The sequence below is a fragment of the Chiloscyllium plagiosum genome, unplaced genomic scaffold (genome assembly GCF_037043375.1).
Source record: "Chiloscyllium plagiosum isolate Xiang-an unplaced genomic scaffold, Cpla_swu_hap1 HiC_scaffold_6, whole genome shotgun sequence".
Classification (NCBI taxonomy): domain Eukaryota; kingdom Metazoa; phylum Chordata; class Chondrichthyes; order Orectolobiformes; family Hemiscylliidae; genus Chiloscyllium; species Chiloscyllium plagiosum.
In genome coordinates, this window is record NW_028270144.1 from 42,696,944 (window position 1) to 42,723,014 (window position 26,071).

General features: G+C 41.6%; 1 long non-coding RNA gene across 2 annotated transcripts in view; it reads right to left on the reverse strand.

The window, feature by feature from the left end:
• Positions 1 to 558: 558 nt before the first annotated feature.
• Positions 559 to 26,071, reverse strand: part of LOC148149753 (uncharacterized) — a 29,978-nt gene continuing 4,465 nt past the window's right edge. For both annotated transcript variants that reach the window (XR_015757349.1, XR_015757350.1), the window contains exons 2-3: positions 15,636 to 15,776; positions 559 to 1,567 (exon numbers count right to left, since the gene is read on the reverse strand). This is a non-coding gene — a long non-coding RNA (uncharacterized LOC148149753). The remainder of the gene's footprint in view (positions 1,568 to 15,635; positions 15,777 to 26,071) is intronic.

Genomic DNA, 26,071 nt, shown 5'->3' on the forward strand with positions numbered 1-26,071 from the left:
TCTGAATTGCTTAGCTTGAGCCTAGACACACAAGTACCTATATATATATATATATATATATATGTAACCACCAAGTGCTGTAATAAAAGTACAATGATTTCTTCAGTACGCTGTGACCCATTTCTTATATTTCTATTATGGGAACTAACATTAGTTTCACAGCATGATAGTTGCAGATCATTAGTATCTTGTCTTGGTGGCAGTACAGTAGCAAGCACCATAACTACTATTAACAGGGCAGCACAGTGGCTCAGTGGTTAGCACTGATGTCTTACAGTGCCAGAGATCTGGGTTCTACTCCACCCTCGGGCACCTGCCTGTGTCTTCATGGGTTTCCTCTCAGTGTCCAAGATATGCAGGTTAGATTAATTGGCCATGCTAAATTGCCCATAGTGTCCAGAGATGTGTAGGCTATGTCAATTAGTGGAGGGATATGGTAAGGGGTTAGGTCTTTGGTGGGCCTGTATCTACACTGGAGGGATTCTATGAAAATAATCCCCACTGAAAATCATGAACCCCTGGATTGTAAAGCATTTGGACAACCAACCACAATAAGTTTACATGAGAACAAATCTCTAATTTAATTAACCAGGAGAGAAATGTACCTTCTTTTGAAATAAAAGTTACAGACCAATCAAGTTGGAAACTCTACCTCTATAACAAAAATAAGCAGCCTGCTTTCTGATGCAAAATTTAAACTGTGCAATAAAAATATTTCTTAAAGATTCAAAAACAAAATTCACAGATAAACAGCTTCCTCCAGGCTTAAAACTAACATGAACAATGAAAGGATACTATCAGTTTAACTACACAGCCCTCCTGTTTGAAAAGTGGTGTTCTATGCACTAAAATGTGATTTTCTCATCTAGAGATGTTCACCTGTGTGCACAGGTTGATTCCAGAATTTTATTTTCTTCAATTCAGCACCTCAGCTGGTGTGACTTCATCACTCCTTATTTGATGTGAAATTTCTCTACTTCTTAATGGTGCAAACCCACACTCATCTAAGCATCCTAAAGTTTTCACAGCCATGAAAAATAAATTAGAAGCAATAAAAGCACCATAGTACATTTCAATAAATTAAAACCACAGACTTGAAATAAGAAATGTAAGGCAAACATTTGAATGAGGATTAGGCAGCAAGTGAAATTTTCATCAAACTACAGCTATTTAAGCAACCTGTGCAACTTTACTTCACAGATCATGTCTTAGATGATCCTGAGAGGAGATCCCTAAAGTTTTATTTGCAATCAGCAAGAAAGACTTCACAGTGGCTCAGTGGTTAGCCCTGCTGCCTCACAGCACCAGGGACCAAGGTTCGATTCCAGCCTGGGGCGACTGTCTGTGTGGAGTTTGCACGTTCTCCCTGTGTTTGCGTGGGTTTTGTCTGGGTGCTCTAGTTTCCTCTCACAGTCCAAAAATGTGCAGGTTATATGAATTGGCCATGTTAAATTGTCCATGGCATTAGGTGCATTAGTCAGAGGGAAATGGGTCTGGGTGGGTTGCTCTTCGGAGGGTTGGTGTGGACTTGTTGGGCCAAAGGGCCTGTTTCCACACTGTAGGGAATCTAATAAAAAAAACACAATGGATGCTCTAAATCAGAAACAAAAGCAGAAATTGCTGGAAAAGCTCAGCAGGTCAAGCAGCATCTGTGGAGAGAAATCAGAGTTAATGTTTTGGATCCAGTGACCGTTCCACAGCAGTGATGGTAGCTAGGAAAATGTCCAATTAAATGCAGAAAATAGGATATGGGGAGGGGCTAAGGACTAAATGATAGGTGAGGATAGAGTGCAAATAGAGAGCAAAAAGGAGTGGATAACAATGTGGGTTGGAGGGTGAATGGCTATTAATGGATACTGTTAGTGGCTCACAATAGGTTGTGTGTAATGACAGAGTATATGATAACAAAGGTGTGTGGGGGTTGGGGTATGAACATGGGAGAGCTCAAGCCCTAAAGTATTGAACTTGATATTGAGTCCAGAAGGCTGCAGGGTCCCCAAGTGGAAAATGAGGCACTGTTCTTCCAGTTCGCACTGAGCTTTGCTGGAGCACTGCAGCAAGCCTGAGACAGAGATGTTGGCCATGGAACAGGGCTGTGTGTTGAAGTGGCAGGCAACTGGAAGCTCAGGGTCTTTTCTACAGACAAAACATAGGTGTTCTGCAAAGCAGTCAATGAGTTTATGCTTTGCTTCTCCAATGTAGAGGAAACCATATTTTGAGCAGCAAATGCAGGATGTGTGATGTGCAGGTAAAGCACTGCGTCACCTGGAAGATGTGTTTGGGTCCTCTGAAATGGCCACCTTTTTTCTCAACTGAGGATTCCCTGGCACCATAGTTGACTGGGCCCTCAGCTGGTTCCAATCCATTTATTGGTAGATGTTAATAGCCCAGCAGAGGCAGAATTACCATTGTACACAGATCATAAAAGAGTAATCATTCATTAGATTTAAGCTAAACCAGAATCATGAGAATAAAAGAGCCACAGGACTTTCCTCATCAAAGACAGGGGAGAATGTAACAGACACACCACCAGCAAACAGATAGAAAACTACCACCAGCACATGCCGGTGAGAAGATGTGAGTCATAATTCCATTAAAGAGCACATGGATATCATCTAAGGTCTTTAAAATATCCAACTAGTCCAGGTCAAAGGAAATTGTTACTGGCATTACATTGCATAGGAACAAAAGCCAGCTCAGACCAATGTATGATACACCGATCATGCACATGGAGAGTCACAATAAAACACTAACAACAGTGATTGCATGATGATGCCGGGAGATAGCAACCAGGAGCAAGACCACCAAATGCAGGCAAAAATAACATGTATCTTTCCAGATTGGTACACAATCTCCAGAATATGGATAATATATCAAACTTCCAAATCATTAGAACATAGAACAATACAGCACAGAACAGGCCCTTCGGCCCACGATGTTGTGCCGAACATTTGTCCTAGCTTAAGCACCTATTCATGTACCTATCCAATTGCCGCTTAGAGGTTACCAATGATTCTGACTGTGCCACTCCCACAGGCAGCGCATTCCATGTCCCCACCACTCTCTGGGTAAAGAACCTACCCCTGACATCCCCCCTATACTTTCCATCCTTCACCTTAAATTTATGTCCCCTTGTAACACTCTGTTGTATCCGGGGAAAAAGTCTCTGACTGTCTACTCTATCTATTCCCCTGATCATCTTATAAACCTCTATCAAGTCACCCCTCATCCTTCGCCGTTCCAATGAGAAAAGGCCTAGCACTCTCAACCTATCCTCGTACGACCTATTCTCCATTCCAGGCAAGACCCTGGTAAATCTTCTCTGCACCCTCTCCAAAGCTTACATCTTTCCTAAAATGAGGCGACCAGAACTGCACACAGTACTCCAAATGTGGCCTTACCAAGGTCCTATACAGCTGCAACATCACCTCACGACTCTTGAATTCAATCCCTCTGCTAATGAACGCTAATACACCATAGACCTTCTTACAAGCTCTATCCACCTGAGTGGCAACTTTCAAAGATCAATGAACATAGACCCCAAGATCCCTCTGCTCCTTCACCTTACTAAGAACCCTACCGTTAACCCTGTATTCCGCATTCTTATTTGTCCTTCCAAAATGGACAACCTCACACTTGACAGGGTTGAACTCCATCTGCCACTCCTCAGCCCAGCTCTGCATCATATCTAAGTCCCTTTGCAGCCGACAACAGCCTCCTCACTATCCACAACTCCACCAATCTTCGTATCGTCTGCAAATTTACTGACTCACCCTTCAACTCCGTCTTCCAAGTCATTAATAAAAATTACAAACAGCAGAGGACCCAGAACTGATCCCTGCGGAACTCCACTTGTAAATGGGCTCCAGGCTGAATATTTACCATCTACCACCACTCTCTGACTTCGACCAGTTAGCCAGTTCTCTATCCAACTGGCCAAACTTCCCACTATCCCATGCCTCCTGACTTTCCACATAAGCCTACCATGGGGAACCTTATCAAATGCCTTACTAAAATCCATGTACACTACATCCACTGCTGTACCCTCATCCACGTGCTTGGTCACCTCCTCAAAGAATTCAATAAGACTTGTAAGGCAAGACCTACCCCTCACAAATCTGTGCTGGCTGTCCCTAATCAAGCAGTGTCTTTCCAGATACTCTTAAATCCTATCCCTCAGTACCCTTTCCATTACTTTGCCTACCACCAAAGTAAGACTAACTGGCCTGTAATTCCCGGGGTTATCCCTGCTCCCTTTTTTGAACAGGGGCACAACATCCACCACTCTCCAGTCCCCTGGCACCACCCCCATTGATAGTGAAGACGAAAAGATCATTGCCAATTTCAATTGTTTTGAAGTTTGAATTATTAATCTTCTTAAGTCTGTTTATGCAAGCCTGTATAGCTGTTGAACTTCCAACTCATGTCTATGTTTAATGATGTATATTTGATTCTTTTTTTTTGGAAAAAGCAGATATGTGATATACCTTTATGAGACTTGTGTTATGAAAGTGTAAGGGGTACTGTACCTTTAAGAGAGTTGAAAACTAGCAAGGACTTAAAGAAGCACACGGAGTACTGGAAAATTTAAAATGCAACATTTGGTCAAACAGCTAGATTAGCTGGATTGCCTAGAAATAAAAAAAAACCACCAAAAACATCAAATTTGGCCAATCAGTTTAAATTATGCCCCAAAATACCAAACTCCAATTAAGTTTGAATTTGGTATTTTGACAACATTAACACCAATGAAATGATCTGATGCTTTTGGGTATAAAGCCAAAAAAATTGAACAGTTGGAGGAGAACTTCCAAAACACCAGTAGATGTAGGCAGCTAGTAAGAACACTCTGAGAGGTACCTGTCTAGAGAAGGACTTTGCACAGAAAAAAAATGACGTCTACCTGGAGAGTAAATCTACAGAGGAAGATACAAAGAGAAGATATGACAGCTGGCTGCTCGTGAAATTTGAAGGTTTTGGTAATTCTTAATCAGGGGTTTTATCCAACTTGTATTTTAGAAGGGGAAGGTAAAAGGGAGGTTAGAGAAAGGAGTTGTAAATAATTGTTAATTAATTATTCTCTGTTAGACTTTAAAAATAAAGCTTCTACTGTGACTTTTGGGAATAGTTCCTTACCTCTTGAATTACACAGATTACTGCAAGGGATAAATCTTTTCTGTGTTGCAGGTTTAAAGTTGTGGAGGCCAGGGTGGGGGGTGGTGGTTTGTGTATACCCATGTCGTAACAGTTGGGGGGGGCTCATCATGAGAGTTGAACACTTTGGGTCTCAGATTCATGATTTGAACTAGCTTAGTCAGACTTGAATAGATTTGGGGTATGATAAAGCCCAGTAGATTTAAACACTTGCAGGTTAGTGTCCTAGATCTTTAAGTAAAACATAGGTGAGGCAATTTGTTTACTTTTGGTGTTTTGTAGTTGATTAAATTAAAAGTGAGAGAAATGGCTCTTAAAATTGCTAAAGTGGTTTTGGCATTTAACGATGATTCTCAAATTTGCCAAGAAAGTTTAGAAGGAAAGGAAAAGGCTATATTTTTAGAATTAGCAAATAAGATTTAGGTTTAACCAAGGACAAAAGTAGCTCAGTGGTTAGCACTGCTGCCTCACAGCGCCAGGGACCGGACTTCAATTCCTGCCTCGAGTGACTGTCTGTGTGGAGTTTGCGCATTCTCCTTGTGTGTGTGTGTGTGGGTTTCCTCCGGGTGCTCCGGTTTCCTCCCACAATCCAAAGATGTGCAGGTCAGGTGAATTGGCCATGATCAATTGTCCATAGTGTTAAGTTCATTAGTCAGGGGTAAATATAGGTAGGGGAATGGGTCTGGGTAGATTACTCTTCGGAAGGTCAGTGTGGGCCTGAAGCTGAAATTGTAAGGGAGTTACCCAAACACTTAGGTGTTTCAGAGAAACAGACAAGTGTGGTACAGGTAGAAAAACTTAAATTACAATGGAGTTAAAAGATAAACAAAGAGAGAGAAGGTTCTTAACTGACCAAAAAGAGAGAAAAGTTGAATTTGAGAAGTTGCGATTTAGTCAGCAAAGTCAAGTTAACAAGATAGAGATTCAAAGGAAAGGTTGTTACATACAAATATGTCAAAACTCTGCCACATGTTGATGAGAAAGATGTTGAAGCCTTCTTCATTTCATTTGAAAAATTTGCTAGGCAGATGGAGTGGCCCAAGGATTTATGGGTAATGCTAGTTCAGACTAAACTAGCAGGCAGAGCTCGTGAGATATTTGCCGCGCTGTCAGATGAGGGGTCAAGAGATTATGAAGAGGTTAAACTGGCTATTTTAAGTGCTTATGAATCTGAGAATGCAACTTTAAAAAAAAGCTTTGTGATTTACATATGAAAGAAGTGAAACCATCATGGTATTCGAACAGATGAAAGACTCAACAGACAATCAAGGTATTTTTCAATGTATAATTTCAGTTATATAACACTGTAAACTTTTGCTATAAATTCTGTGCCTTTCAAATTGTCCTCCACAACCACCTGTTTAAAAAGCGGCACTCCGAAAGCTAGTTTGCTTCCAATTAAACCTGTTGGACTCTAACCTGGCGTTGTGTGATTTTTAACTTTGTACACCCCAGTCCAACACCAGCATCTCCAAATCATATAGACAGCAGTTCAGAAATATAAAGAAGGAACCAGGTCCCGACTTATGTTGAGTTTGAAAGGATTAAAGGTAGTCATTTTGATAGATGGGTGCGTGTTTTAAAAATAGATAAGATTTTGAGGCTCTACAAGAGAATTATTCTGCTGGAGGAGTTTAAAAACTCACTTCCAGAGAAGGTAAAAATTCACATGGAGGAGCATAAAGTGAGAAGGGCAACAGAACTAGCAGATGAATATATACAGTCATGGAGATGTACTGCATGGAAACAGACCCTTCAGTCTAACCCGTCCATTCCGACCAGATATCCCAACCCAATCTAGTCCCATCTGCCAGAACCCGGCCCATATCCCTCCAAACCCTTCCTATTCATATACCCATCCAAATGCCTCTTAAATGTTGCAATTGTACCAGCCTCCACCACTTCCTCTGGTAGCTCATTTCATACACGTACCACCCTCTGTGTGAAAAAGCTGTCCTGTAGGTCTCTTTTATATTTTTCCCCTCTCATACTAAACCTATACCCTCTAGTTCTGGACTCCCTGACCCCAGGGAAAAGACTTTGCCTATTTACCCTGTACATGTCCCTCATAATTTTGTTAGCCTCTATAAGGTCACCTCTCAGCCTCCGACGCTCCAGAGAAAACAGTCCCAGCCTGTTCAGCCTCTCCTTATAGCTGAAATCCTCCAACCCTGGCAACATCCTTGTGAATCTTTTCTGAACAGTGCACAAGATAAGCTTCCAGCCAGAATTTTGTCCTGTGAGGAATAGAAGTTGGGAGAAGGGGAGATCCTACACTACCAAAACCAAAAGTAGAGAACATTGCCAAGAATTTACCACAAGATAAAAAAGTAGCCCAAGAGGGTGGGAAGGAGTTGAAAGGTCTCAGATGTTTCCTCTGTGATAAAGTGGGACACATAAGGTCACTAAAGAAAAGATGTGGTAAAACAAGCTAAGCCATGGCATTAGTAAAGGTAGTAAAGGTAACCCCAAGAAGAGCTGAGGAGCTGCAGGAGATGGCACAGCCTAGGCAGGGGCAAGGGTTGGAATTAGTACCTGATCTCTACAAAGTATTCACCTCTGTCGGTAAAGTTTAGTCAGAAAGAACAAGGAGGAGAAGGACAAGAAGTTACAATCTTGAGAGATACAGGATCTAACCTGTCGCTGATAGTTAAGGGGTAAACGAATATGCATTATTTCTGATCTGTTACCCTAGAGTGTGGTAATTTATGGGATACGGGCAGAAATTTAGTATTCCCTTATCTAAGGTCAGGTTGGAGTGCCAACTCAAGACTGGGGAAGTTAAAGTGGGAGTGATTGACAGAGTATCAGTTCCAGGAATTCAGTTTGTTCTTGGGAATGATTGACAGGATCCAAGGTGGGAGTGGTGCCCCTTGTTGTGGAGAAGCCCAAAGAAAACCAAGAAACTGAGAAGTTAAAACAGAAATATCCTGGTATTTTCCCAGACTGTGTAGTCATCAGACCCCACAATCATAAGTCACAGCACAAAGTGAAAAATAAAGATGAAGGAGTTGAGGTTCAGTTAACGAATACCTGGTTTGATGTAATACTGCAGGAGAAATCTGAACAGGCAAAGGGTCAGACAGAAGTGTTTAGTCCTGAAAAGCGAAGAGACTTGCAAAAGCAAGACAAGATGATAAAAGATATATATGCGGATATGTACTCTGGAAAGGAGGCAGAGAATATTCTGGAGTGTTATTATCTGAAAGATAGAATCCTCAGATGGAAATGAAGACCATGGCAGGTTAGTGCAGCGTAGAAATGGGCCGAAGTGCACCAGATTGTTTTGCCTGTTGCGTACACACAGGAGGTGTTATGGGTAGCACATGAACCACCTGCAGGAGGTCACCTAGGGGTACAAAACACTCAGGCAAAGGTACAAAAACATTTTTATTGCCCTGGAATGCACAACTATATGGTTAAGTTTTGCCATACGTGTCATACATGCCAAATGTTGGGTCAGCCACAGGCGATAATAAAAGCAACGCCTTTGTTGCCAATTCCCATATTTGAAGAACCTTTCACGCGAGTTATAATTGGTTGTGTAGGTCCTCTCCCGAGAAGTAAAAGTGGGAACCCATACTTGTTAACCATAATGGATGTGTCTACCAGATTTCTGGAGGCAATTCCATTACAGAGTATCAAGGCAAAAAGGGTAGTAGAGGAGTTAGTAGCTTTCTTCATATGGTATCGGCTACCCCGAGAGATTCAGTAGGACAAAGGGTCAAATTTTACTGCTAGGATGTTTAAAGAGGTTATGGATAGCTTAGGTATACAACACTTCAAATCAAGTGCGTATCACTCTGAATCCCAGGCAACTTTAAAAAGGTGGCATCAGACTTTGAAGACCATGTTGAGAGCATACTCTCAGGGTTGCCCAAATGATTGGGATAAAGGTATCCCATTCATATTGTTTGCCATTATAGATGCCCCAAATGGATCGACTCAGTTCATTCCTTTTGAGTTAATATTCGGTCATGAAGTGAGAGGTCCTTTGAAATTAATTAAAGAAAAATTGACAGGACTAAAGTAAGAGTAACACTTATATTATGTATCAGAGGTGAGGGAGAGAATAAATTGAGTAAGTGAGTTAGCTGAGCAGCACCTAAAGAGGGCACAGTATAGAATGAAGCAGGTGGCAGATAAAAGTTCAGACATTTTCCCGTGGGGATGACATGTTAGTACTGTTACCAGTGGGAGGTCCCTTCAAAGCCATGTTTAATGGTCCCTATCAAATTGAGAAAAAGGTGAGTCAGGTGAACTATTTAGGAAATATGCCATATGAACATGTTGAAACCATATTATACTAGACAGAAAACACTGGAGAAACAGGTGCTAGTTACTGCCCCACAGAGTGGGGAATCAAATCCAGATGATATGGATTTTGATGTGCCTCAAAATAGATTTTAAAATGAAGAGGTCTTTGAGGAGTGGGATAGGTTAATAAACTATCTGTCTTATGAGCATAGAAAGCAGTTAAAAGGTTTGTTACTGCAGTATAAGGACATATGTAAGAATCGGATGGGGAGGACGAATGCAATTGTACTTGAAGTAGAGGTAAAGAATACTGCTCCAATAAAACAACACCCCTATTGGTTTAATCCATTCAAAGCTGGACAGGTCCAGATGGAGGTGGACACCATGCTCGACGAGGATCTCATCGAACCAAGCCAAGAGCGAATGGAGTTCACAGATTGACTTAGTTCCCAAACCGGACGTGACTCAACGATTTTGTGTGGATTATTGGAAGGCCAAAATTGGACTGATATCCAATACTGAGATTGGAGGACTGTATCAAGAAAGTTGGACAAGCCAGTTACATCACCAAGTTGGACTTGCTGCATGGTTACTGGAAGGTACCTTTATTAGAGACAGTGAAAGAGATTTCTGTGTTTGTAACCCCAAATGGGCTCTATCAGTTTTAAGTGATGCCCTTTGGAATGAATAACACACCCACCACATTTGAAAGACTCATGAACAGAGATGTGCTGGGTTAACAAATTGTGCAGTCTATTTGGACGACGTCATGATCTTCAGTAAGTCCTGGAAAGATCACATGGTACAGTTGGCAGAGCTCCGTGAATGACTATGAGAAGCAAAACTGGTAATAAACTTAAACAAAGCTGAGTTTGCTAAAGCAAAAGTGATGTTCTTGGGACATAACATTGGTCATGGAAGGTTGATGGAATGCAAAGACAAAGGCCATTGATGAATTTCCATGACCAAGCTCGAAGAGGTACTTCGATTCTTAGGACTCAGCGGATTCTATTGGAAGTTTGTTCCAAGCTTCAGCAATGTAGTGGCACCATTAACTGATTTGTTGAAGAAGAACATAGTTTCACTGGACAGAGCAATGCCAGGAGGCATTTCACCATTTGAAATTGATGTTAACCATCAAACCAGTTTTAACTACACCAAACTTTTCAAAACCTTTTAAAGTTGCCATTGATGCTAGTGACATTGGAGTTGGAGCTGTACTCCTACAGGAAAATGAGGATGGGATTGAACTGCCAGTTGGTTACTTTTCAAAGAAGCTCAACTTCCACCAGAGGAAATACTCCACAATTGAAAAAGAACTATTGTATACAACATTTTAATGTGTATGTCATAAACCATGTGTCAGAGACAATTGTGTACATGGATCACAATCCTCTTACATTGTTAGAACACTTTAAAGACAAGAATATGAGGCTACCCCACTGGAGCCTTATGTTACAGACTTCTAATTTAAAGATCATACATGTTGTAGGTCATAAGAGTGTAATCGCAGGTGAGTTATCGCAGATTTAACTGATGAGGTTTAGATGAGATTTGTATTTATTTAATGTTTATATATAGACGTACAGGTTTATAGTAAGAAGTTAAGGTGAACTTAGATTAAAGTTATCCGAATGTAATGGTTATGTGTTCAAATAATAGAAAATAAACTGAAGCCACCTTTTCGTTATGATGATTAATTTCTTCTTAAGGGGGAGAGGGGTTATGAAGGTGTAAGGTGTACTGTAGCTATAAGAGAGTTGAAAGCTAGCAAGGACTTAGAGAAGCACACAGAGTACTGGAAATTTTAAAATGTAACATTTGGTCAAACAGCTAGATTAGCTGGGTTGCCTGGAGACAAAAAAACAAATTTGAATTCAGCCAATCAGTTTAAATTATGTCCCAAAATACCAAACTCCAATCAAGCTTAAATTTGGTATTTTGACAACATCAACACCAATGAAACAGTCTGATGCTTTGGGGTATAAAACCAAAAACAATTGAATAGCTGGGGAAGAACTGCCAAAAGACCAACAGATATCGGCTGATAGAACATAGAACATAGAAGAATACAGCGCAGTACAGGCCCTTTGGCCCTCGATGTTGCGCTGATCCAAGCCCACCTAACCTACACTAGCCCACTATCCTCCATATGCCTATCCTATGCCCGCTTAAATGCCCATAAAGAGGGAAAGTCCACCACTGCTACTGGCAGTGCATTCCATGAACTCACGACTCGCTGAGTAAAGAACCTACCCCTAACATCTGTCCTATACCTACCCCCCCCCTTAATTTAAAGCTATGCCCCCTCGTAATAGCTGACTCCATACGTGGAAAAAGGTTCTCACGGTCAACCCTATCTAAACCCCTAATCATCTTGTACACCTCTATCAAGTCACCCCTAAACCTTCTTTTCTCCAATGAAAACAACCCCAAGTGCCTCAGCCTTTCCTCATACGATCTTCCTACCATACCAGGCAACATCCTGGTAAACCTCCTCTGCACCCATTCCAGTGCCTCCACATCCTTCCTATAGTATGGCGACCAAAACTGCACACAATACTCCAGGTGCGGCCGCACCAGAGTCTTATACAACTGCAACATGATCTCAGGACTCCGGAACTCAATTCCTCTACCAATAAAAGCCAGTACGCCATATACCTTCTCCACTGCACTATTTACCTGGGTGGCAACTTTCAAAGATCTGTGTACATGGACACCAAGATCCCTCTGCTCATCCACACTACCAAGTATCCGACCATTAGCCCAGTACCCCATCTTTTTGTTACTCTTACCAAAGTGAATCACCTCACACTTAGCTACATTGAACTCCATTTGCCACCTTTCTGCCCAGTTCTGCAGCTTATCTACATCCCGCTGTAACCTGCCACATCCTTCCTCACTGTCAACAACTCCTCCGACTTTCATATCATCCACAAACTTGCTCACCCAACCTTCTAGCCCCTCCTCCAGGTCATTTATAAAAATGACAAACACCAATGGTCCCAAAACAGATCCTTGCGGAACACTGCTAGTAACGGCACTCCAAGATGAACCTTTACCATCAACTACTACCCTCTGTCTTCTTCCAGCCAGCCAATTCCTAATCCAAACCTCCAACTCACCCTCAATGCCATACCTCTGTTATTTTTTGAAGTAGCCTACCATGGGGAACCTTATCAAATGCCTTACTAAAATCCATATACACCACATCTACCGCTTTCCCCTCATCCACCTCCTTAGTCACCTTCTCAAAGAATTCAATAAGGTTTGTGAGGCACGACCTGCCCTTCACAAAACCATGCTGACTATCCTTGATCACATTATTCCTATCCAGATGTTCATAAATCCCATCCCTTACAATTCTCTCTAAGACTTTGCCCACAACAGAAGTGAGACTCACCGGCCTATAGTTACTAGGGTTATCCCTACTCCCCTTCTTGAACAAGGGAACCACATTTACTAGCCTCCAGTCTTCTGGCACTACTCCTGTAGACAACGAGGACATAAAAATCAAGGCCAATGGCTCTGCAATCTCCTCTCTTGCTTCCCAGAGAATCCTAGGATAAATGCCATCAGGCCCAGGGGACTTATCTATTTTCACCCTTTCCAGAATTTCCAACACCTCTTCCCTACATACCTCAAAGCCATTCATTCTACTTAATTGTGACTCAGTATTTACATCGGCAACAATGTCCTGTTCCTGAGTGAATACTGACGAAAAGTATTCATTCAGTGTCTCCCCAATCTCTTCAGCCTCCACATGCAACTTCCCACTACTATCCTTGACTGGACCTTTTCCTACCCTAGTCATTCTTTTATTCCTGACATACCTATAGAAAGCCTTAGGGTTTTCCCTAATCCTACCAACTAAGGACCTTTCATGTCCCCTCCTTGCTGCTCTTAGCTCTCTCTTCAGGTCCTTCCTGCCTACCTTATAACTCTCAATTGCCCCAATTGAACCTTCACACCTCATCTTTACATAGGCCGCGCTCTTCCATTTAACAAGGGATTCCAATTCCTTATTAAACCACGGCTCCCTCACACGACCCTTTCCTCCCTGCTTGACAGGTACATACTTATCAAGGACACTCAATAGTTGCTCCTTGAACAAGCTCCACATATCAATTACGCCCTTGCCTTGAAGCCTACTTTTCCAAGCCACGCATCCTAAGTCATGCCTCACCACATCATAATTTCCCTGCCCCCAGCTATAACTCTTGCCCTGCAGTGCACACTTATCCCTCTCTATCACTAGAGTAAAAGTCACCGAATTGTGGTCACTGTCCCCAAAGTGTTCACCTACCTCTAATTCTAACACCTGGCCTGGTTCGTTACTCAGAACCAAATCCAGTATGGCCTCACCTCTTGTTGGCCTATCTACATATTGTGTCACGAAACCCTCCTGCACACATTGGACAAACACCGACCCATCTAACGAACTAGAGCTATAGCTTTCCCAATCAATATCAAGAAAGTTAAAGTCCCCCATAACAACCACCCTATTACTTTCACTCTTCTCCTGAATCATCCTCGCAATCCTTTCTTCTACGTTTCTAGGACTATTAGGAGGGCTGTAAAAAACTCCTAACAGGGTGACCTCACCTTTCCTATTCCTAACCTCAGCCCAAACTACCTCAGATGGCGAGTCTTCATCCATCGTCCTTTCCACCACTGTAATACGATCTTTGACAAGCAATGCCACACCTCCCCCTCTTTTACCCCCACCTCTGACCCTACTAAAACATTTAAACCTTGGAACCTGCAACAGCCAATCCTGTCCCTGTTCCACCCATGTGTCCGTAATAGTCACAACATCGAAGTCCCAGGTACCAACCCACGCTGCAAGTTCACCTACCTTATTTCGTATACTTCTTGCATTGAAGTATACACACTTCAAGCCACTTTCCTGTTTACAGGCACCCTCCTTTGAGATTGATGCCATGTTCCTAACCTCCCTAAAGCTACAGTCTAGGTTCCCATGCCACTGCAGAATTAGTTTAAACCCCCTCCAAGAGCACTGGCAAACCTCCCGCCAAGGATACTGGTGCCCCTCAGGTTCAGGTGTAGACCATCCTGTTTATAGAGGTCCCACCTTCCCCAGAAAGAACCCCAGTTATCCTAATACCGGAATCCCTCCCTCCTGCACCATCCCTGTAGCCACGCATTTAACTGTTCTCTCTCTCTATTCCTTGACTCTCTATCATGTGGCACGGCTAACAAACCAGAGACAACAACTCTGTTCGTTCTAACTCTGAGCTTCCAATCTAGCTCCCTGAAAGCCTGTCTAACATCCTAATCCCTCCTCCTACCTATGTCATTGGTGCCAATGTGGACCACGACTTCGGGCTGCTCCCCCTCCCCCTTAAGGACCCGGAAAACACGATCAGAGACATCACGTACCCTTGCACCTGGGAGGTAACATACCAAACATGAGTCTCTCTCGCACCCACAAAACCGCCTATCTGTGCCCCGAACTATCGAGTCCCCAATAACTATTGCTCTGCTCTTCTCCACCCTTCCCTTCTGAGCAACGGGGCCAGGCTCCATGCCAGAGGCCTGAACCCCATTGCTTACCCCTGGTAAGTCATCCCCCCCACAAGTATCCAAAACGGTATACTTGTTCTTGAGGGGAACGGCCGCAGGGGGTCCCTGCACTGGCTGCTTCCTCCCAGTCCCCCTCACTGTCACCCATCTGTCTGCAATCTTTGGAGTTACTACTTCCCTAAAGCTCCGATCTATGACCCCCTCTGCCACCCGAATGATCCTAAGTTCATCCAACTCCAGCTCCAGTTCCCTAACATGGTCTTGGAGGAGCTGGAGATGGGTGCACTTCCTGCAAGTGTAATCAGCAAGGACGTCCATAGCATCCCTCACCTCAAACATGTTGCAAGAGGAACATTGCACTGCCTTCACTGCCATCCCTCTAAAAGTAACCTTTTTAAAAAAAAAACTGGGTCTAAAGAATAGAACAAGCAAAATGCAGCACTTACCTACTTACCACAATGGGTCTTATTATTAGGTTAGAGGAGGAGGGTGGGTGGGAGGCACTACCTCTGTAGTGCCTCGGGTTCTTCTCCTGCGTGCTTTTATAGGGAAAAAACCTACCCGGCTGCCCCTCTGGTCTTTGTCACTTCCCCCTGCTGCTCCCGCTCTTTCTGTGAAGAGAAAAAAAAACACCGCTGCCCGCTACCGGTAAGTAATTTTAAAACAAACTGTCTCACCTTAGCTGTAGCCTTCCGGGTTCCTTTACACTCTGCTGCTGCTCGCACTCAAAATGATAGTAACAATTCTCTGAGAGATATTGGTATAGAGAAGGAGTTTGCACAGAAAAAACATCATCAACATCGACCTGGAGAGCACATCTACAGAGGAAGATACAAAGAGAAATTCGACAGTTGGCTGGTTTTGAAATTTGAATTTTTTGGTAAATCTTAATCAGGGGTTTTATTGGACTAGTATTGTAGAGGGGAAGGTAAAATGTAGGTTAGAGAAATGAGTTGTAAATAGTTGTTGATTAATTATTCTCTGTTAGACTTTAAAAAATAAAGTTGCTCCTTTTTACTTTAAATAATGACTTTAGGGAATAGTTCTTTACCTCGAATTTTCACAGAGTCCTGCATGGGATAAATCTTTTGTGTGTTGCTGGTTTAAATTAGTGGGGGTGTTTACCCATGTCATAACACATGCTGAAAATGTCATCAACACATGTGACCTAGTGGTATAAATCTCTCAGCCTCTATCTTACTGATCTTGGTCATCTTGCAACAAGACATGTTTTGGAAGGTCTGCTACAGTAGATCTGAATTGTTTAGCTTGAGCGCAGACATGCAAGTGTCGGTGATTGTGGTATACATTTGTAATTACCTGGAGGTGTAATAAAAGTTAATTGAAGTCTTCAATACTATGTGACTCACTTTTCATATTTGTATTATAGGACAACTAACATAAATTATGTAGGATGATAGTTAGAGATCATCAGTACATCTGAAAGCATCATGTCATTTTTCATTTTTATCTCTTTCCCTCTCCATCTCTCCTAATTCATGTTTTCCATATTTTTCTTCTTCTATCTGCATTAACTGATTCACTCTTCCAATTTTTTGTCATTCTATTTTCTCTCCCCTCCTTAAGTTTCATTAGATAATGAGATAAAATATTAATCCTCAATTCAGTAAATTCATAAATGCCCTCTACCATTACTGTTAATATCAAATTGCATCTCTATCAATTTGTGTCACAATATTACTTGGACCTGTGAAATGAGAGAAAAAAAAATTAAGCTCACAACTCCATCCATGTGAAGTCCCGCAGTACATTCAGGACCTTTGTAATAATTGGTATTTATTATTTTCATACTTCAGCAAGATGTAAAATTGATTATAGTTTTAAGTACAATGCAAAGTTGCAGTCATGGAAGTGCTTTCTAATAGCAATAGCTTTTATTCATCCAACAGGCCTTTTTATTAGACAAAGATGGACAAGATGAGGAAAAGAGCCAGTTACTTTTTGGCACTGTCAGTTAAACCTTGTCATGTTTTAATGCAGCGTGTTTTGAAATTCCCTCACCACCTTCCAGTCTATCATCATGATGTGCAGCACTGGTGTTGTCCTCCATGAATAACAGCAGAGTTTCAAATCACATGTCCTAGCTATCACCAAGAACACTCGGTCTCGGCTTTGTCTAGACCTCATCTATTTTACACTTACACTTAAATTCCCTCTATCCTTGACTTCCCTGACACTGTTCTTGCTAGTTTGTCTCTGTAGTTAGTATTACTGACCCTAATATTGCCAAAATTCTTCCATTATATCCTCTTCCACATTGTGTCCTATTTGTATTCATTAGCCAACCACTTCAAAATCATCATCCTCATATGTAAGATCTCACTTGGCGTAACCCTCAATTTAATTCTGATGCCTCTTGCATTAACCTTCTACCCTATCTTTAATGTTGCATTCATATACTTTTCTCAGTATTCAGCATCCTACCAATTACGTTAGTGTCTATTCTCTAGAATTCCAATTACTTCCTAAACTTCTTCATTTTGATCCATCTTATTCTCTGTTGTTAAATCTTTCAAACGCTTTCTATTCAACAATGCCTTTGATTGTTTCTCCTTATTTTCCACTCGTGTATAATATCCACTTTAACTGCTCTTACTTTCAGGCACTTTTCTAAATATATTGACTGCTTTAGTCCCAGCTGTTTTGCAGTGTGATCAGAAAAAGTCTGTTTTACAGTCGAGTTCTTGATGAGTGTTGAAATACAAAATAGGACAGGAAGGTTCTGATGAGGGTAACATAAATAATGTCAACAGAGAAACATCTTATTATTTCACAAACAATATTGTTACGACTAAGGAAAGGAAACCACTGTACTCTTCTCACTACCTATTTACAAATCTTAATGAACCAAATATTAAACATTTAGTAATGTGAAAGGAAAATGGCTTATTCATTAGTTTGCATCAATGGAATATGTTTATCACAGTAAAAGAAATTAACAAGATACCAAATGAATCTATAATATGTATCATATAGAAAATACATGACAATCTAGAAGATTATTAAACAGAAAACAACAGTCCCTACAAAACTGACAGCTCAGCAAAAATTTTAACTATCGGACTTCTGGCTTTGGTAGGTGAGGAATGCACTGAAGGTGTAGGGGCATATTGGTTTGTCTGAACTTAACCAATCATTTTACACAACAGTCAAGCACTTTTATTGCATTTTTTAAACAAAAATAATGGAATGAAACAATTGTGAATTTAGAACCAACTGAAGACAGATGTGACTGCTTGAGATCATAATATTTACTTTCTCAGACAATCAAAGTGTAATCCTGTCCTCAAAAAGGTTGCTTTTAAGACTTGCATTTTGTTATATTTTAGAACCTGCTATGATTCTGTCTTTCAGTCTAAAAATAATTTCTCTTGAAAGGATCAGAGATCTCTGGCTTGATTTTCAATAACCTCCATTGGGATTTTGGCAGAATGTCGTTGAGAATTGGGCGGCATGGTGGCTCAGTAGTTAGCACTGCTGCCTCACAGCACCAGAGTCCCAGCCTCAGGCGACTGTCTGTGTGGAGTTTGCACATTCTCCCTGTGTCTGCATGGGTTTTCTCCCACAATCCAAAGATGTGCAGGTCAGGAGAATTGGCCATGCTAAATTGCCCATAGTGTCAGGTGCATTAGTCAGAGGGAAATGGGTCTGTGTGGTATACTCTTTGGAGGGTTGGTGTGGACTTGCTGGGCTGAAGGGCCTGTTTCCACACGTAGGGAATCTTATCTAAGCAATTGGTGTTAATATTTCAAAATAGTGGATTGTACATTGTCTTTATGGGTTTTTATGGATTATCCATTGAATTTCTGATAGGAGACTTGGCAAAAGACACAGAAATTCTCTCTATGTCAAGTATTAAAATCATTCCAAGGACTTCAGTCATAGTTTCAGCTCTAGTCCTTCAGATATTATGGAGGCAATGGACAGCACTTTTTTGCCAAAGTTCTCAATTCCTCTCAATCTCTTTTCTCCTAGCCCAGGCAATATGATGCTCTTGAAGGTCCTCCCTAACCCAGGTCTTTTTGGCTGGCCAGCCTTCTATTCCCATTTGGTGGTGACCATCCTACTGTGAATTGTCCAGGAGACAAAATACATGCCCTGCTAGACTGAGTTGTATCCCTATCATGCTGTCCTGCAGTTGCCTCTGACCAATCATCTTGATTGATGATGTTGTCAAGCCAAGTAATGTCACTCCAGTGTGCCATACTTCCAATAAATATTACTAGAAGACTTCATAAAAGTAATAAATTTGATAGAAAATATTCTAGGATCTGTTCCATGATGAGCTCAAGTGTAAAAATACACATCTTACAGCATTATCTACCAGCTGGAATCACGTTAACTTTTCACAAATACTACCTATGTTTCTGATTTCAATCTGTTGAGGAACACCATGTAGAAGACATTATGATGGACTAACAGCAGTGTTATGTCCCTGGCTGAAGTTTCCTTTCTTTTGCAAGTCATCTGGGTAGTCCAGGTCGAGTTGAATAAATCTGTACCTCTGTTAAGTGTTTACTTCTCTGCTGATATTGCACTGATCCCATACGCCTTGTCATTTTATAGGCTCCTGCAACCTTTAACCAGTTCGTTTCTCCCAGGTTACCCATCAGTTGCTGAGTTTAAATATGGTCATTGAATTTGAATGGAAGGCATGCCTGGGCTAATTGAGAATTTCCTGAAGATCTTCTGTTATTTGTTCCTTGTTCCTCAATAGCATGCTACCGTCTTTGCCCGTGATTGTTTATACAAGGAGAAGGGTTGGCAAAAGCACAGAAAGACCAAGAAATAACTATTTGGGCAAATCCTGGAAAACTGTGTCACAGAAAACAGCAAATCTGAGTATGTACGTACGATAGAATTGGTTGAAAGCTGAAAGGATGCCTGATCTCTGACAAACCAATTTTCAACATCAACACCACAAGCAGAATCAGCACTTGGAGCATCCGCAAATTATTTCAGTATGGAAAGCTGTACCAGGTGTTGCAAGAGATGCAAACCTGTTGACTTGGCATCTTAGGTGTCAATGTGATATGATGCACTGGCCAAGAACAACTCAGCAGTCAGTGCTTGAGTGCATCCTGTACACTGAACAAGAACACTGAAATCATAGGGTTAGCCTTTCCTCAGCTCAATCATGAGTTGGGTGGATGCCAGTAAATCATCACTGATCCGCCCAGGCTAAAGTGTCTGTCATGCAACCAGCAGAGGATACACAGAAAGGAGAAAGACAAATTCCATCACCAGGGCACACTGGATGAGGTCATTGACGTTGACATCAAGCTACTGATCAGTGATTTCAACAGCAATTAATGAGGACTGAACATTAAAATTGGTTCCCTGGGTTGTAAGCATGCTGAATAGAAATGGTGAACATCTGTTCACCTTTTGCAATATCAATGCTTTCAGCATTGGGAACACCTTGAACAAGCTCAACGTCAACCATTTAAATGATAATAAGGCCCCTAAATGATAATACCTTGAACAAGAATGATGATATATGCATCAATAGCAAATTAAATTATTTGATAACAAAGCTCTGAAAGCTAGCAGTGCACCAGTAGAGGGCAGCAGTATTCCCAGCCCTCCTCTATGGGTTGGAGACTTGGACAATGTACAACAGATACTTGAAATCCCTTGAGAAATACCACCAGTGATGCTTCCACAAAATCCTGCAAATCCACTGCAAGGATAGTCATTCCAATATTTCCAGTATCCAGGCATTAGTCACTGTTAAAGAGCTGTGTTGAGTGTACCAGACCATCCATATGCCAGACACATGGTTTCCAAAACAAACTGTCTATTCTCTGTTTTGATACAGCAAGTGGTCATCATGAAAACATTAAAAAAATGCTTCAAGGACATTCTCAAAGCCTCCTGAAAATTTTCAATATCTCCATCACCTCATAGGTAATTTTTTTCCCCAAGTCTGACCAAAGTCATCAGGAAGCATCCACAAAGAAACCAATTACTTTTCACATTTCTGATAGACCCAGGTGGAGGCCAAGTCCAAACAGTGGAAGAAACATTCAAAAACCCAAACATCCTACTCTCCCACTTCAGAAATCACAGCTTGTCCCACTTGTGATATTTAATCACCTCAGGACAATCATACAAGAATGGAAGAAAGTCGTCCTTAGTCTCAGGACTGTCTCAGAAGCAGATAGAGGACATCTTAATGAGATGTCTGGACTTATTGAAGAGATGATGAAGGAACAAACCATCACCTTCAGTTAGGCAAGATTCACCTGAAGTTGAAAAAAAAGCAACGGCCACCAAGTCATAATGACCATTTGCAAGGGAAATGTTGAATAACAAGATATTTCCAGATGACTGTCACCAACTGGTTTGAAGCAATAATGTCATTGTAAAACATCAAGAAACAACAGGAAATATTCAAAAGGAGGGTTATTGAGAGTGCTGAAGACAGATGAAGGAGAGGAACCAATGAAGAACAATGGATCACTGACCTAACCTGGAATCTAACTGATGAAACAAAGCTAATGGAGAGTAACAAGAACCAAGAATATTGAGCTAGACAAAAAGGCAATGTGGAGTACAGGAGATGGGATAAAGTAATGAAGAAGAGCTTCGCTATGGACATATTTGAAAGACACAAAGGCAGATAAAACTGCAAACTAAAAAGACTTCAGAATGCTGCACAGAATATATGGGAACTGACTGGCACACGAAGCAATAGCAATGAACCAATCAAGGACTTTAGCTTTACAATGTGCAAATCTTTCTAAAGATTTCTGTGAATCATTTCAGGATCATGAAACAACAACCAGAAGATTTGTAGCTCGGGTGCTCATTGCTGTGGTTCTGTTCGCCGAGCTGGAAGTTTTTGTTGCAAACATTTCGTTCCCTGTCTAGGTGACATCCTCAGTGCTTGGGAGCCTCCTGTGAAGCGCTTCTGTGGTGTTTCCTCCGGCATTTATAGTGACCTGTCCCTGCCGCTTCCGGTTGTCAGTTTTAGCTGTCCGCTGTAGTGGCCGGTATATTGGGTCCAGGTCTATGTGTTTGTTGATGGATTCGCCAAAAACGGATATCCTCGCATTTTTCATCAACAGATGCCTAAGGGAAAGACAACAGAACGAGGACATGCCGCAACCCAAAGGACTAGCCACACTACCATACATCAAGAACATCTCTGAACTGACAGCCAGACTACTGCGACCACTAGGACTTATAACAGCACACAAACCAACAGCCACTCTCAGACAACAACTCACCAGAACGAAGGACCCGATACCCAGCATGAGCAAAACTATTGTAGTGTACAAAATCCCATGCAAGGACTGCACAAAACACTATATAGGACAAACAGGAAGACAGCTAACGATCCGCATCCACGAACATCAACTAGCCACGAAACGACACGACCAGCTATCCCTAGTAGCCGCACACGCAGACGACAAGCAACATGAATTTGACTGGGACAACACTACCATTATAGGGCAAGCGAAACAAAGAACAGCCAGGGAATTCCTAGAAGCATGGCACTCATCCACAAACTCCATCAACAAACACATAGACCTGGACCCAATATACCGGCCACTACAGCGGACAGCTGAAACTGACAACCGGAAGCGGCACGGACAGGCCACTATAAATGCCGGAGGAAACACCACAGAAGCGCTTCACAGGAGGCTCCCAAGCAATGAGGATGCCACCTAGACAGGGGACGAAACGTTTGCAACAAAAACTTCCAGCTTGGCGAACAGAACCACAGCAACAACCAGAAGAAATAAAGACTGTGCCTTTCAGTGCCTTACAAGGTCTCAGGGAACTTAGAGCTAATGAGTTACTTTTCAAAGTATTATCATAGTTGTAGCAAAAGCAGTGACAAGTATTATTGTCCAGATAAGTATTAAAAACTGCAATGTCATGAATACCAGATAAGCTGTATATAGTTTGTTAAAGGACAGATGTTGAATTTAGGGCACATGGGAGAAATCTCTTACTTTTCTTCAAAACGTGCCAAGAAAACTTTTATGTTCATCTGAATAAGTCCAAAAGGACTCTGTCAGTACTGATCTGAATCATCACCCTAGACAGCACCATCACGTGGATTCTGAATCTTCTGCCAGCATTTGTTGCTTATCTTAAATTACTACTGAATGGTCACTTCAGAGTCAACCACATTGCTCTGGATTTGGTGTCACCCGTAGTCCAGACTACGTAAAAATGACAGATTTCCTTCTTCAAAAAAAAGTTAGTGAACCAGATGGGTTTTTAGGATAATCAAAAATAATTTAATGGTCACCAATACTAAGACTAGCTTTATATTCCAGTTTTTAACAGCTGCACTTAAATTTCAAAAGTTACCATGTTGAAATTACATGGAGTGTTAGGTGGAGCTGCTTGATTACTAGGCACTATGCTGATTTCCAGCATCTGTGAGGACTGCAGATGCTGGAAATCAGAATCTACATTAGAGTGGTGCTGGAAAAGCACAGCTGGTCAGGCAGCATCCCGATGAAGGGCTTTTGCCCAAAATGTCGATTTTCCTGCTCCTCGGATGCTGCCTGACCAACTGTGCTTTTCCAGCACCACTCTAATGTAGATGCTGCTTGAGTACTAGTCTAGTAACATTATGACTGTGCTTCTGTCACCACAAAATTAGCACTCAAGGAGCAGTAAAAAAAAACTGACATTATCACTGTCAACAGTAAGCCCAGGCCTAAAAATATGGCATTTGGAAATCAAAACAAAATTGAACAGAATCAATGGCCACAAAATGACCACAAAATTGGTCAGAATCTGAAAATGGCCACTGATAAGACCATGATGTGAGACTGCCCTACTCATTCTCTTTGCATTCTCATTCAGGGGATGTAGGTGTCACTGGCCTATCCCTAGTTGCCCTCAATATTTCTGTTTATGAGGAGACACCACACAAAGTTTCTTCAATCTACGACGAGGCTTCCTCTTCCTGTTTTTGTAAAGCAATAAAAAACTAGTTAGGTTTTGTGCTCTCAGGGGCAACTGAACTAATGACTCAAGTCTGAGTTTCTAATCTATTTTACTCATTGATTATTAATGTCAGTCTTCACATTACCCTTTGGAGGACCACTCTAATGCACATAGCGTAGTTCTTCCTCATTACTGCATGCTAACAAAATTACTTCAAATAAACAATTTTCTAAATCACGGAACATAATCAGGTTTTATATCTTATATAACCCATATAATTTTATAACTCAACAAACTAATAGCTAACATCAGAGTGGGATGGTACAGTGAAACCTTAAACATAGAAACACAGAAAATAGGAACAATTTGGCCATTTGAGCTGGATCTACCATTCAGCATGATCATGGCTGATCATCTAACTTAGTACTCCACTCTTGCTTTTACCCTATATCTTTTATCCTTTTAATTTTAAAATCTATGTCTATCTCCTTCCTGAAAACATTCAAAGATATGGCCTCATTTGCTTTCTGTGGCAGGGAGTTCCACAGGGTCACTGTTCCATGGTTTAAGAAATTTCTCCTAAATCTGAATATTAAATAGCCTATCCTATAATCTTAAATTGTGACTCTAGCTCTGGCCACCCAAGTCATACATCCTTCCTGTAGTCACCCTGTCTAGTCCTATTAGAATGTTATAGTCTTCAATGACATTTCCCCTCATTCTTCCAAATTCCAGAGAATCCAGTCCTTACTGATTCAGTATCTCTTCACATGTCAGAGCTGCTAGCCCAGGAATCAGTCTGGTAAACATTTGTTGCACCTGCTTCATAGCCAGAATATCCTACCTCAGATAGACATCAAAATTGCTGTACTCCAGTTGTGGTCTCAGCAAGGCCCTGTACAAATGCAGTCCCTGCTCCTGCACTCAATTTGATCATTATGAAGGCTAACATACCAATTCCCTTCTTTACTATCTGTTGCACCTGTTTACCTTCAGTGACCTATGTATGAGGATAGCCAAGTTTCATTGCACATCCACCTTCCCCAGTCTACCACCATTCAGTTAATAATCTCCCTTCCTAGTTTTGTTACCAAAGTGGATAGCCTCCCACTTATCCACATTATACTTTGCCATGCATTTGCCCGCTCACTCATCTTGTCCAAATCTCATCAAAGCATCTGTACATCCTCTCCTAGTTCAGTCTCCCAGCCAGCTTTGTGTCATTTGCAAACATGGGAATGTTATATTTAGTTTCCTCATTTAAATTCTTAATTCAGATTGTGAATGACTGGAGCCTTAGCACTGATCCTGAAGTACGCTAATGTGCACTGGCTTCCACTTGGAAAAAGACCCATTTATTTCTATTCTTTGTTTCCTTCTACCAGCTTGTCCTCTATTCATGTCAGTATACAACCCCAATCCCATACACTTCAATTCTATATGCTAATCTCTAATGTAGGACCTTATCAGAAGCCTTTTGAAAGTCTAAATAAATCACATCAACACTACTAGTTACAGCCTTAGAAAATTCAAGATTTGTCAAACATGACTTCCCTTTCATGAAGGAGGAGAAAGTGAGGACTGCAGATGCTGAAGACCAGAGTCGAAGAGTGCGGTGCTGGAAAAGCACAGCTGGTCAGGCAGCATCCAAGGGGCAGGAGAATCAACGTTTCGAGCATAAGCTCTTCATCAGGAATGAGGTTTCTGGCTCAAGGGGGCTGACAGATAAATGGAAGAGGAGTGGTGCTGGGGGGAAGGTATCTGGGAATGCGATAGGTAGACGAAGATGGGGGTAAAGGTTATAGGTCGGAGAGGAGGGTGGACCAAATAGGTGGGAAGGAAGATGGACAAAAGGACAATTCAAGAGGGTGGTGCCAAGTTGGAAGGTTGGATTTGCAATAAGGTGGGGGGAGGGGAAATGTGGAAACTGGTGAAATCCTTCCCACCTATCTGCTCCCCTTGGGCAACAAGCTTCACTCCTGATGAAGGGCTTATGCTTGAAACGTCGATTCTCTTGCTCCTCAGATGCACCCTGACCAGCTGTGCTTTTCCAGCATTACATTCTTTGACTCTGCCCAATCTTACCACTGTTTGACAAGTGTTCTGCTATTAAACCATGTTTAATGGACTCCAGCATTTTCTATACGATCAATGTCAAGCTAACTGGTGTATA